This window comes from Schistocerca cancellata, chromosome 1, assembly GCF_023864275.1.
Source record: "Schistocerca cancellata isolate TAMUIC-IGC-003103 chromosome 1, iqSchCanc2.1, whole genome shotgun sequence".
Taxonomy (NCBI): Eukaryota; Metazoa; Arthropoda; class Insecta; order Orthoptera; family Acrididae; genus Schistocerca; species Schistocerca cancellata.
Genome location: NC_064626.1, coordinates 1041558717 through 1041568083, shown reverse-complemented (window position 1 = coordinate 1041568083; position 9367 = coordinate 1041558717). Strand labels below are relative to the sequence as shown.

Sequence of the window (9367 nt, the reverse complement as noted above, 5' to 3'; positions counted from 1 at the left end):
ACCCGGCCTCCCACATGCCCACTATACGCCCTCGCTCAAAGTCCGTCAACTGCACATACGGTTCACGTCCACGCTGTCGCGGCATGCTACCAGTGTTAAAGACTGCGATGGAGCTCCGTATGCCACGGCAAACTGGCTGACACTGACGGCGGCGGTGCACAAATGCTGCGCAGCTAGCGCCATTCGACGGCCAACACCGCGGTTCCTGGTGTGTCCGCTGTGCCGTGCGTGTGATCATTGGTTGTACAGCCCTCTCGCAGTGTCCGGAGCAAGGTGGGTCTGACACACCGGTGTCAATGTGTTCTTTTTTCCATTTCCAGGAGTGTATTAAAAAGACTGCCTACACTACGTTTGGCCGTCCTCTTGTCGCGGATATGATAAGCAGGTTAAGGTAGGCATACACGTCACAGTTTTTCGCTCTCAGTGAACTTTTGTGAGAAAAACGTGTCGTGTAAACAGCGCCGAGAGTCCTCGCCAGCAGTGTACGGGGGTGGCGCAAGACAGGCAGTCGCGCTTTGTGAGTTTAGACCTATCGGGGAGCGGCAACTTCCATCTCTCGAGAGCTGATCGCTGAAGCTCTCAGGCACGAAAAACTATACTGGCATTGTCGGGAGAGGTGAGAGTGACGAGAAGCCGTATAGCGTCCCAGGTTCGTGCCGTATTTCACAGTTTGTACGCTACCATATTTGGTGTATATTTTACTGTACTCCTGCATACATCAAATAAAAGTAGCCACGAAACTGCGTGTTTTGAGCCATAAATGTGGCCGTGGCATGTTTCTGAGCGAAGGAATTGCATTTTTACCTCCTGAATGAACATCAACAGCAGTTAGCCAATTTCGAAAGTTCTAGACTTAAACAGTGCTGTGCAGCAAATAACATATAAAAACATCATAGACATATTGTATAGAATTAACAAACGAAAACTGAAAAAAATTGTTGCCGAAGAGACTCGATGCAGCGAAAATACGAAAATATGAATGTCTGATTAGCCCATTACCCACTGCACCACACTGGCACTGCAACAAACCTCTCCAAATCCCTAAGGCTATTTTCATTTGCCGTGACAACTACAAGAAAATGCATGCGTTTCTCATCAGGCGCATTCTGCTTTATTGAGGTAAAGCATCATCAGTGGTGTTAATTTCCCTTGGGCGAGAAACCAAGCAGAAATCACCATCACTGATGATGCTTTACCTCAATAAAGCGAAACGCGTCTGGTGAAAAAAACACACATTTTCTTCTTGTAACGACAGAACGAAAATACCGTCAGGAATTGTAAAGCAACTACGGACAATATAGCCACACGAATGAAGAACCTTTCTAAAAGTGTACCGGAATCGTCGGGGACAGTTGAGACTGCCGTCGCTATGGACGCTATGGATACGCACTGTGAGTGAGAATGTCTGCGTAGTGTCGGCAAAAAAAGTAAAGAAGAAAGCTGCCAGGAAGTGGACTTAGGCCGAAGTTGCGCATTTAATTAATTTGTCTGAGCATAGGTCAGCGTTATGGAATGTGCTGTAACTGGACTACAGGACTGTGAGAAGAAGTAAAGTTTGTAGGCTGAAACGGCAGCTTTTAACACCTCCACAGAAGAAATTTGCCAGAATATCAACAATTCAAGGAATCAGGGCAAAGAAGCTTTATATCATAGATTAATTAACACAGAGAAACAAGTGAAGTTATGTTTGAACTTGGAAAATTGCCTTTTAATTTCAAGTAATGGAGCTGTATCTGTAATTTTATATCATGTGGTATTTATTGATCGTATTATCATATTGGGAGCTCAGGAACAGACCTTCAAGAATTTACGAGGGGTTCCGTAACTCATTATAAGTAAACATTTTCAAATAAATGCATGTCCGGAAATGCTTCATTTATCAGATATCCGCTGTATTTGGCTTTTGAAGGTCTATTGGTATCAAGATGAAATTGGTGTAATATTACTTCATCGTAATTTACCAAATATTAAAGATAATAAACGTAGCTAATGCTAGAAAGATTAGTGTCACAAGCTCTCTGTCTTAACATTAACGGATTTACGCGTAATAATATCTGGATTGGCAGTTTTGAGTCCATTTATAAAGATTATTTCTTCTATCGCCATCGTTGTCATTTTCCTAAAATTTCCATATTCGTATGGATTTTCCATCACAAGCCGTACAGTGAGATTCTTGCATGCTCCAAAATCATACCGCCGCCTAATCCGCTCTCTTTTTCTTTGCATTCAAAACATTAAATGCCCATCGCTTTCCTGTTGCAACCTCTTCCTTCACGCACAGAACTACGACAGAAAAATCTCGCGTAGACCTATGTCACAGCTCTCACAGACACGCATTTTGATTTATCGTGGTCGGTCATTGACCTTTGTGAGGTATCACAACAAACGAGAAAATTCGTGAAGTAAGCTGATTTTTAATGCAATGGACCAAAGATGGATCAAGGGGCAGGACCCGAATCGTTCAACAGCCGTGACGTCATCGCCTACCGGACATCTCAGATTTGCGAGGTCTACAACAGAAATCATCATCACAACAGAAATCATCTTGCTATATGTAAATGCTCTCGCAATAAGACTCTCAGACTCCTCCAGAAAGTACATTCAAAGAACTACCAGCGAAAATCCGGCCCTAGTGTAAAAATTCTGCGAGTACTGTCTGAGAGTACCAAACTGGTTGAGAGCAACTCATGCATATCCCAGCCCTTACTATGGCAGACATTGAAACAAGGGCGTTTTTCTTTGCGGCGAGATGATCACAGGAAATTTGAACCACCAACTTTCTTCTCCGATTACGATAATATTCTATTGAATCCCATCTACATACGGAGAACTGATCATCGTAATGAAATAGGAGGAGTTAGAGCTTGCACGGAAAGATGTAGGTCTTCATTTAAACCATGTGTTACTTCCGAGAGTGGAACGGTTGAGGTATAGTCTAAAGTAGTTCTATGAGGCCTTTACCACAGACTTAAGTGTGAATTGCAGAGCAATTATGTTTATATATACTACTGGCCATTAAAATTGCTACACCACGAAGTTGACGCGCTACAGACGCAAAATTTAAGCGACAGGTAGCAGATGCTGTGATATGCAAATGATTAACTTTTCAGAGCATTCACACAAGGTGTGACCCCCTGGCGACACCTACAACGTGCTGACATGAGGAAAGTTTCCAACCGATTTCTCATACGCAAACAGCAGTTGAGCGGCGTTGCCTGGTGAAACGTTGTTGTGATGCCTCGTGTAAGGAGGAGAAATGCGTACCATCACGTTTCCGACTTTGATAAAGATTGAATTGTACCCTATCGCAATTGCGGTTTATCGTATCGCGACATTGCTGCTCGCGTTGGTCTAGATCCAATGACTGTTAGCAGAATATGGAATCGGGGGGTTCAGGAGGGTAATACGGAACGCCATGCTGGCTCCCAACGGCCTCGTATCACTAACAGTCGAGATGACAGGCATCTTATCCGCGTAGCTGTAACGGATCGTGCAGCCACGTCTCGATCCCAGAGTCAACAGATGGGGACGTTTGCAAGACAACAACCATCTGCAGGAACAGTTCGCCGACGTTTGCAGCAGCTCGTAGACCACGGTTGCGGTTACCCTTGACGCTGCATCACAGACAGGAGCGCCTGCGATGGGTTACTCAGCGACGAACCTGGGTGCACGAATGGCAAAACGTCATTTTTTCGGATGAATCCAGGTTCTGATTACAGCATCATGATGGTCGCATCCGTGTTTGGCGCCATCGCGGTGAACGCACATTGGAAGCGTGTATTCGTCATCGCCATACTGGCGTATCACCCGGCGTGCCACTGGTTACACGTGTCGGTCACCTCTTGTTCGCATTGACGGAACTTTAAACAGTGGACGTTACATTTCAGATGTGTTACGACCATGTTGCAGGTCCTATACGGGCCTTTCTGGATACAGAAAATGTTCGACTGCTGCCCTGGCCAGCACATTCTCCAGATCTCTCACCAATTGAAAACGTCTGGTCAATGGTGGCTGAGCAACTGGCTCGTCACAATACGCTAGTCACTACTCTTGATGAACTGTGGTATCGTGTTGCAGCTGCATGGGCAGCTGTACCTGTACACGCCATCCAAGCTCTGTTTGACTCAATGCCCAGGCGTATCAAGGCAGTTATTACGGCCAGAGGTGGTTGTTCTGGGTACTGATTTCTCAGGATCTATCCACCCAAATTGCGTGAAAATGTAATCACATGTCAGTTCTAGTGGAATATATTTGTCCAATGAATGCCCGTTTATCATCTGCAATTCTTCTTGGTGTAGCAATTTTAATGGCCAGTAGTGTAGTTCTATGAGGCCTTTACCACACACTTAACGTGTGAATTGCAGAGCAATCATGTATATGTATTTAGGTAATAGTACTTCACATCGTAGAGATGCCAATATGCACTAATAAAACTGGGAAACCGAGATTACCACTCATGTCTTTCAGCCAAGAATGCTATATCTTCGTTTCTTTCCTTTGGTCGCATATCACGTTTCTCATTCGCACTTAGTGCTTGTTTGTGTGTGATTTTTCTGCTCATTTCAAAAACTTAATTCCACTTTTTCACCATGAAGCTGTCTACTTCTATCAGCGGTTTCAATTTACGTTCCCCAGGGGTATTCAGTTACATTATCACGAAAGCCGTGCCACGCCCTCCATAAGCTGTGCGATTACGATGAATCGATTGTAGTCCGTTATAGAACTCGGTCGTTCGCAGGTGTTAGTCATCTTTCGAGTGACGCGACTGCACAGATTTTTTTATATTCCAAGACGAGTAGACTCACTTCCTACACGGAAGCGTTTTCAGATTTCTTTCGAGAATTTGACACAGCGGCGTTATATCAGCGGCTGGTTACGAAACGAGCTCGGGGAACGCCTTGGCAGCAGATAAGCCATCGCCCGTCCCCGGCAATGCTGATAAGCGTTGGCGCCGACATTGATCTTCTGGTGACTGGGTGTCAGTCTGATCCCTGGCCGGCCCCGTACAGATAGCTCGGTGCGTAGGTGACGCGCGGACGTGCGGCAGGAGTGGTAGCGAACACGAGAAATACCTGCTGAGTCCTCACTTCTAACCGTGTGGTTACCCGTATCCGTGATAAGGCTGTGATCGTCGGAACAGACTACTGGTGTCCGCAGACATCCTCTGTGGCTTCACGAACGACGTATCAGTTTCTCCACACCAGCAAAAACTTCCAGAAGACAACTGCACAGCGATCCGTAATATGTAAGTACTTGTGACTGATGTATCACTTTTTGCCATCTAGACTTGGCTCAGCCAACTGGTACAGAATTGATATGTATATTTATCTCCGTACTCTGACTAAACTCTCATCTTAGGGACCTGAGATACAGTGCTTGGAGATTTTTGTAGCTGTTCTAGCGAGCCATCGCGGCTTCACATGGGGAGGATATCTATGGCCAGACGACGTTTTTGTAGTATGTATCGATACGCACACACCTTCCTCGTGAATCGGTCTGTCTATTAGGGAAGACCGTATTAAAACACTTTCTGTAGTTCCTGAGCTGTGCTTCCGCATACAGCGGAAAGCGCGGCTTGGTATGTTGCAATATGTATAGATCAGTACGCTCTAGCCAGTATTCAGCGACAGCGCTTATAATCTCCATTCTTTCGACACACGCTCATCTGTTCATAAAGCGTAACGTTCAGCGCACCGGGTTGTGAGTTACAGAGGTGAGCCCAGACTGATCCAATCCGCGCAGCGAATAAACGACCATGGGTGTGGTGCACCGACTAGACTGATTGTGGGTTTTAGGTGGTTTTTCAAGGTCGTCTAGGTAAATTCTGGGCTAATCCTCACATTCCAGCTCAGAACATACGATATGCAAGCAGTTAAAATGCGATAGCACACACAATGCAATTCACACGTTTCACAGACAGATGGCGCTACACGACTTCCCTCCTTTAGCGTACCATTAAAAAAAAAGAAAAAGTTCAAACGGCTCTGAGCACTATGGGACTTAACTTCTAAGGTCATCAGCCCCCTAGAACTTAGAACTACTTCAACCTAACTAACCTAAAGACATCACACACATCCATGCCCGACGCAGGATTCGAACCTGCGACCGTAGCGGTCGTGCGGTTCCAGACTGTAGCGCCTAGAACCGCTCGGCGGTACCTTAAAGACTAGGGCGTCAGGAAGAGTACCCGGCCACCAAGTCATATAATAATACAAAAATTCCTAAATCCTGACAAAGCACACCCATTACCAGACGGGATAAAGGAGAGGGAAAATAATAAAGTCAAGATGCACATCTAAAGATGCAGACAGGCTCATTTCTGCAGACAGAAAAGTACTTTGCAGTACGTCGTAGAATTATCACTGATTTATATGTTTTTCCCCTGACGCATTTCGTCCTTTCCAATCATTTTGGCACTTTGCTGGGGTCGAAGTAATTAACACTTTTTGGTGCGGTAGCGTTGAGCCAGAAGAAGTTTGTGGCACAGTGGTTATGATATTTGTCTCATTTCTAACAGTGAGGTTAAAATCCCTGTCCTGCCATCCAGATTTAAAGTTTTCCGAAGTTTCCCAAAATCGTTTAAGGCTGAAACGGTTCCTTCCGGAAAATTGACTCGACCCAGTTGCTTCCTCATCCTTGTCAATTACTTGCTTACACTCCGCCCTCAATGACTTCATCGTCAACGGGATACTAACAACTAATATTCCTTCGATTCATTCATGAAGTAACTATAATGGTGGCAACAGTTTTTGTCACTAGGGTTTGTCTGGCATGGAGAAGAGAGGTAGTGGAGCACAATGTCTGAGGACCAGCTTGCGTCTTACCGTCTTGGATTAATTCCCAAACCTCTCTGCAGCGTCTCGTGGAACGATGGCGAGTGACTCTATTGATGCTGATCCGTCCGTCGGATGGAGATTTTAGGCTTTGTCTTTCCCTTGCTATTGCACGGCGGGAGAAGCTGTATGCCAGCATCGTGTTCTACCCACTCACTTCATCAACAAGGCAATCGAAAGTTCACTTTAAACATCTGGCTTTCGACACAGTACACTGTGAGGGAAGCAATACTGTATGCGGAAAAGAAGGGCGCTACAAGCAGGGTATATTGTCTTGCTGGGAACATACTTCAGCGGTGCACATACTGCCGCCTGCCGGACAGTTATGATGAGGTACGCAGCTGGAACTAATGTGTTAACTACACTACTGGCCATTAAAATTGCTACACCAAGAAGAAATGCAGATGATAAACGACTATTCATTGGACAAATATATTATACTACAACTGACGTGTGATTGCATTTCCACGCAATTAGGGTGCTTAGATCCTAAGAAATCAATACCCAGAACAACCACCTCTGGCCATAATAACTGCCTTGATACGCCTGGGCACAGAGTCAAACAGAGCTTGGATGGCGTGTACAGGTACAGCTGCCCTTGCAGCTTCAATACGATACCACAGTTCATCAAGAGAAGTGACTGGCGTATTGTGACGAGCCAGTTGTTCGGCCACCATTGACCAGACGCTTTCAATTGGTGAGAGATCTGGAGAATGTGCTGGCCAGAGCAAAAGTCGAACATTTTCTGTATCCAGAAAGGTCCGTACAGGTCCTGCAACATGCGGTCGTGCTGAAATGTAGGGTTTCGCAGGGATCGAATGAAGGGTAGAGCCACGGGTCGTAACACATCTGAAATGTAACGTCCACTGTTCAAAGCGCCGTCAGTGCGAACAAGAGGTGACCGAGACGTGTAACCAATGGCTGGCCGCGGTGGTCTCACGGTTAAGGCGCTCAGTCCGGAACCGCGCGACTGCTACGGTCGCAGGTTCGAATCTTGCCTCGGGCATGGATGTGTGTGATGTCCTTAGGTTAGTTAGGTTTAAGTAGTTCTAAGTTCTAGGGGACTAATGAACACAGATGTTAAGTCCCATAGTGCTCAGAGCCATTTGAACCATTTTTGTAACCAACGGCACGCCATACCATCACGCCGGGTGATACGCCAGTATGGCGTTGACGAATACACGCTTCCAACGTGCGTTCACCGCGATATCGAAAAACACGGATGCGACCATCATGATGCTATAAACAGAACCTGGATTCATCCGAAAAAATGACGTTCTGCCATTCGTGCACCCAGGTTCGTCGGTGAGTACAGCATCCCAGGCGCTCCCGTATGTGATGCAGCGCAAGGGTAACCGCAGCCATGGTCTCCGAGCTGATAGTCCATGCTCCTGCTAACGTCGTCGAACTGTTCGTGCAGATGGTTGTTGTCTTGCAAACGTCCCCATCTGTTGACTCAGGGATCGAGACGTCGCTGCACCCATAATAACCATAATAACATCATAATAACATCACCGAGAGGGATAACAACTCAGAGACAGATGAAACGTAACGTACAGAGGGATATTAAACCACGAAGCGCTTCTTACATTATTAACAAATTGAATTCTGACTCCTTAGGATTTTCATTACGTTTTCCTACGACTGTTCAACATACTCACTTTAGGTGTGGCATTTAAGTCTTTGCTCGCAAAAAAAAAAAAAAAAAAAAAAAAAATGGTAAATGGAGATTAGACCAATGCTGATTTTATAATCGGTTGAATTTATTATTGGATTGTAATCAATGTCTAAAAACACAGAATGTTTTGTCAAATATTAATATTATCGTCCTGCAAAAAGTAATTATTTGCAAGGGAAAGAATGAAAGTTCATGTAGGCCATCATAGGCCACTTTCTGACGTTAAATGATCTGCTGCAAGTTTCGATCATTTTTTATCACTAACGTTAAAGGGGCATTCAGTGACGAAGTTAAATAATGCAATGGTGTCCTATTCACATCGTCTGTTTCGTTCAGTTGGTATTCCCACACTCGTCTAGACAATTACTCGTCTGGTTCCTTGTCGCCCCCTCGGAAATCGAAAGTGTAGTTAGAACATGGAGAATAAAATCGGCACAATTTGCAGGCGGTTGGATGTATGCCATTGCTTCCGATACAACAGGGTAACGCTGTGCCGACATGAGGAGCACCCAAACACACAAATAAAGTGATACTAATTCCAAGACGAGGAAATTTCCAGTGCATGCTCTCCCCGAGAAATGTGAGGAACTATGTTTTATTCTTTGGGTATTATCATTCATAGTCCAATCAACACTGAAATTTATTGTACGTAAAGAATGCTTCGGAGAATCTGAAAACTGAGTTGTTGATTTAATCGCTGAGCTGTTGCTCAATCCGAACCTACTCACAACAACCAGGGGCAGGTAGGCTGGTTTACAGAGATAGAAAAAAATTACTCTTCTATTTCGATTCGTTCCATTGAAACGTTAGATGTACGCGCTATGGACGTTGGCCGGCAGGTTTCTCGAGGTGGCTT

At 45.2% G+C, this 9367-nt stretch overlaps 1 protein-coding gene across 1 annotated transcript in view; it reads left to right on the top strand.

Moving 5' to 3' along the window:
• The first annotated feature begins 5128 nt into the window (after positions 1-5128).
• LOC126090056 (titin-like) overlaps positions 5129-9367 on the top strand; it is an 89102-nt gene continuing 84863 nt past the window's right edge. Inside the window, exon 1 of the mRNA XM_049906957.1 lies at positions 5129-5245. The gene's annotated coding sequence lies outside the window, so the exon portion shown is untranslated. The remainder of the gene's footprint in view (positions 5246-9367) is intronic.